The following is a 5,000-nucleotide window of genomic DNA, read 5'->3' as shown; positions in this document are numbered from 1 at the left end:
GTACGGCGTCCGATACCGAGCCATCAGCATGTCGGTCCCCATGCGCGTTGCACTCGCACTCGCAGTCGCAAAAACGTGGGGCAAATATATTACGCGGAAGAGTTATAACAGACCGAGCCCCACTGCATGAGGGGAGTCTTTGTCACTAATGTACACAGATGGAACATTTTGGACTGGAACCAGATTACCCGTACACACGGCGCTGATTAGTAATCAATGCAGAGCCATCAAACTACAGAATATATATACAACTGTCCGTATACATGCTGAAAGAGTCTGCCCACAATGGGAACCACACGTCAGCCAGCCACTCTGATCACGCACCACTCTCTGCTTCTAACGGGCGCACATACAATATGTAAGCACCAGCATGGAACAACATCCAGTGCATCCTCTCCGCCACATTACACAATCCACACTATCACAACCAGACCAGGAGGTCCATGCGGAAAATACAATATCCCACCCTTTCGACATCCACCATTGCGCAGATCAGGCACCAACACCCACACATGTCCTATACAACGGTGCACCCAACATCACAATAGTACCTCCTGTCACAGCGCACAAACAATGACATGAGTCAAAGACACAGGTCTGACACAAGCATAGAATTGGAGCGCCGCCTCTAATAAGCCAAAGGTGCATCCTGACGTGACAAATCTGATCATGTCACAAGCATTCACTTACTATAATCACTATCAACGAACCTGCCGCCCCCGCCCCCCCCCTACACCTTTCCTTACAACAACGTGTAACCTAACCTAACCTAACCTATGTTGTACCTTAACCTAACCTATGTTGTACCTTAACCTAACCTATGTTGTACCTTAACCTAACCTATGTTGTACCTTAACCTAACCTATGTTGTACCTTAACCTAACCTATGTTGTGCCTTAACCTAACCTATGTTGTGCCTTAACCTAACCTATGTTGTGCCTTAACCTAACCTATGTTGTGCCTTAACCTAACCTATGTTGTGCCTTAACCTAACCTATGTTGTGCCTTAACCTAACCTATGTTGTGCCTTAACCTAACCTATGTTGTGCCTTAACCTAACCTATGTTGTGCCTTAACCTAACCCATGTTGTGCCTTAACCTAACCCATGTTGTGCCTTAACCTAACCCATGTTGTGCCTTAACCTAACCCATGTTGTGCCTTAACCTAACCCATGTTGTGCCTTAACCTAACCCATGTTGTGCCTTAACCTAACCCATGTTGTGCCTTAACCTAACCCATGTTGTGCCTTAACCTAACCCATGTTGTGCCTTAACCTAACCCATGTTGTGCCTTAACCTAACCTATGTTGTGCCTTAACCTAACCTATGTTGTGCCTTAACCTAACCCATGTTGTGCCTTAACCTAACCCATGTTGTGCCTTAACCTAACCCATGTTGTGCCTTAACCTAACCCATGTTGTGCCTTAACCTAACCCATGTTGTGCCTTAACCTAACCCATGTTGTGCCTTAACCTAACCCATGTTGTGCCTTAACCTAACCCATGTTGTGCCTTAACCTAACCCATGTCGTGCCTTAACCTAACCCATGTCGTGCCTTAACCTAACCCATGTCGTGCCTTAACCTAACCCATGTCGTGCCTTAACCTAACCCATGTCGTGCCTTAACCTAACCCATGTCGTGCCTTAACCTAACCCACGTCGTGCCTTAACCTAACCCACGTTGTCGCCTAACGTAACCCACGTTGTCGCCTAAACCTGCTCTGTAATTGTTATACGACTCGTTCAATTAGTGTAGTGTTGCCCACCCGCAACCCTCGCAATATAGTTCGCTACTCGCACTCCCCGCTCCCCTGTGTATCGCTTCATGTTAAACACCTTGCAAGTCTTGCTCACTTTCCACATGCTCCTGCTGTACACTGTAATGTGGATGGCAGCAGGACGTACATGCCGCCCCTCCCCACGTCCCCACCTTGCCCCCTGCCTTCGCAAGCTGGTTGGTGAGAACTTTGCATGTTCAATGCCCTCCGCATGCGACGTACTCAGGCTACGTTGTGGTGCGGCCTGTGTCAACTGTCCGCTAATGTCGTACGCGTAAACCACAATCTGTACTGCACATTCGTCCTTATGTACTGAATGATACATCGTGGCACATGTGTGACCGTACAACGACTGCGCCCAAAAACGGCGGACCATACAGTGCAAATATTGTGCACGCAGCTACGTGTCGTCTCCCTATGAGAGCTGGATTGCAGTGTGGTACGCCATAGAGACGTGTGGGAGGAACGGACGCCGTGGATGGCGATCAGCATGAGCTGTCTGTTGATGTATTCGGACCTAGTCGTCTCTCCTCACACACCGTGATGGCATGGTGCACCGCGTTCCATATCTGCGACATGCTACAGAGGCCGGTTGACAGTCGTTCGAGCAATGGACATCGCATACGTACGGGGGCCACCTTCCACGTATTGTCTAGGCGTGCACATTTTGTTGCGTGTATGTGGGCAGACGTAGTGTGGCGTGACACCTGACACAGGCATGCAATAATCGTGGAAGTTGCAAATGGCGATGGACGCCTGCGTTTTCTGGTGAAGTTACGCAAATGAACAAATGGTAACCTGTTGTGGTGCGGTTGTTCTCGCTAGGGGTGAATCGGTGATGGCGACGATAGGTTGAGGTACTAACCGGTTGTTCCAGCGATACCCACCATGCCGACGAAACTGAACGGCATCTGGGTGTGAAGCGATACGCGGCGGTGGCTGGGTGGGACCGTCCCCGGCCGGTGAGGGGGCGCCTCCCGGCGTGCTGGCCGCGCGGTGCGTGGGCGCACGCGCTACAGCCGGCTGGTGGGGGCGGCCAGTGGCAGGCGCGCCGGCCGACGGACGCGGCAGGCGTCGCAGCTGCGCGCCGGCGCACCCTGCGCGCGGCGCCGTGCGGCCAAAGTAGGTCCTCGCGGGCCCGGTGCGAAGCGCGGTGGACATCTTCAGTGTGCTGGTCCGATTGAGGACTGTGTGCGTTGAGGATGCGCTGCCGCCCGGCGCTCGGCGCCGCGACGCCGTCTGCTGCTCGGTCGCCCCAGCGGTTCTCGCTGGTGGTTTGTATCGCAGCTGTGCGGATGTGTTGGCGCGTGCGCTGTGCTGGGAGAGTTCGCTTCGGCACCCAAGTGGGGCTTTTGTCCTTCTGTGGCGCTGGCGTTGGAGCTGCCGGTCACCGTAGGTGGCGCGTGTTGTCTCCCGCCGGCAATGCCACGACAGCACGCTCCCGGGCCTCTGTCGGCAGCGGCAAGCTCAGTTGGGAGCACGGGTGGTCGCACCGAAAGCGTCTACTCGCCTAACTCCGGGCGATTGCGCCTCTCTCGAACCCGACCAAGTACTTGGGACGGCGCTGCGCGCCGCCGGGACCTGAGAGGGTTTCGAGGTGTATTGTGCAGGGGAGCTCAGCCTCCTCCTGTTTGCAGAATGATTGAGCGGACGCTTGCGTGTTCGCGCGGGCCCCCGGGACACACTCCCGGGCGGCCGGCTGCTCAGCTCTAGTTGACGCAGCTCCCTGGTTGATCCTGCCAGTAGTCATATGCTTGTCTCAAAGATTAAGCCATGCATGTCTCAGTACAAGCCGCATTAAGGTGAAACCGCGAATGGCTCATTAAATCAGTTATGGTTCCTTAGATCGTACCCACGTTACTTGGATAACTGTGGTAATTCTAGAGCTAATACATGCAAACAGAGTCCCGACCAGAGATGGAAGGGACGCTTTTATTAGATCAAAACCAATCGGTCGGCTCGTCCGGTCCGTTTGCCTTGGTGACTCTGAATAACTTTGGGCTGATCGCACGGTCCTCGTACCGGCGACGCATCTTTCAAATGTCTGCCTTATCAACTGTCGATGGTAGGTTCTGCGCCTACCATGGTTGTAACGGGTAACGGGGAATCAGGGTTCGATTCCGGAGAGGGAGCCTGAGAAACGGCTACCACATCCAAGGAAGGCAGCAGGGGCGCAAATTACCCACTCCCGGCACGGGGAGGTAGTGACGAAAAATAACGATACGGGACTCATCCGAGGCCCCGTAATCGGAATGAGTACACTTTAAATCCTTTAACGAGTATCTATTGGAGGGCAAGTCTGGTGCCAGCAGCCGCGGTAATTCCAGCTCCAATAGCGTATATTAAAGTTGTTGCGGTTAAAAAGCTCGTAGTTGGATTTGTGTCCCACGCTGTTGGTTCACCGCCCGTCGGTGTTTAACTGGCATGTATCGTGGGACGTCCTGCCGGTGGGGCGAGCCGAAGGCGTGCGACCGCCCCGTGCGTGCTCGTGCGTCCCGAGGCGGACCCCGTTGAAATCCTACCAGGGTGCTCTTTATTGAGTGTCTCGGTGGGCCGGCACGTTTACTTTGAACAAATTAGAGTGCTTAAAGCAGGCAAGCCCGCCTGAATACTGTGTGCATGGAATAATGGAATAGGACCTCGGTTCTATTTTGTTGGTTTTCGGAACCCGAGGTAATGATTAATAGGGACAGGCGGGGGCATTCGTATTGCGACGTTAGAGGTGAAATTCTTGGATCGTCGCAAGACGAACAGAAGCGAAAGCATTTGCCAAGTATGTTTTCATTAATCAAGAACGAAAGTTAGAGGTTCGAAGGCGATCAGATACCGCCCTAGTTCTAACCATAAACGATGCCAGCCAGCGATCCGCCGCAGTTCCTCCGATGACTCGGCGGGCAGCCTCCGGGAAACCAAAGCTTTTGGGTTCCGGGGGAAGTATGGTTGCAAAGCTGAAACTTAAAGGAATTGACGGAAGGGCACCACCAGGAGTGGAGCCTGCGGCTTAATTTGACTCAACACGGGAAACCTCACCAGGCCCGGACACCGGAAGGATTGACAGATTGATAGCTCTTTCTTGATTCGGTGGGTGGTGGTGCATGGCCGTTCTTAGTTGGTGGAGCGATTTGTCTGGTTAATTCCGATAACGAACGAGACTCTAGCCTGCTAACTAGTCGCGTGACATCCTTCGTGCTGTCAGCGATTACTTTTCTTCTTAGAGGGACA

The 5,000-nt window shown here is 53.1% G+C and overlaps 1 non-coding gene across 1 annotated transcript in view; it reads left to right on the top strand.

Annotated features, from left to right (window-relative positions):
- The first annotated feature begins 3,501 nt into the window (after positions 1–3,501).
- Positions 3,502–5,000, top strand: part of LOC124731700 — a 1,909-nt gene continuing 410 nt past the window's right edge. The window contains exon 1 of the ribosomal RNA XR_007008433.1: positions 3,502–5,000. This exon is cut by the window's right edge and continues 410 nt beyond it. This is a non-coding gene — a ribosomal RNA (small subunit ribosomal RNA).

The sequence above is a fragment of the Schistocerca piceifrons genome, unplaced genomic scaffold, assembly GCF_021461385.2.
Source record: "Schistocerca piceifrons isolate TAMUIC-IGC-003096 unplaced genomic scaffold, iqSchPice1.1 HiC_scaffold_13, whole genome shotgun sequence".
In the NCBI taxonomy this organism is placed as follows: Eukaryota; Metazoa; Arthropoda; class Insecta; order Orthoptera; family Acrididae; genus Schistocerca; species Schistocerca piceifrons.
Note: the sequence above shows the minus strand (reverse complement) of the source record. Positions and strands in the feature narration are given on the sequence as shown.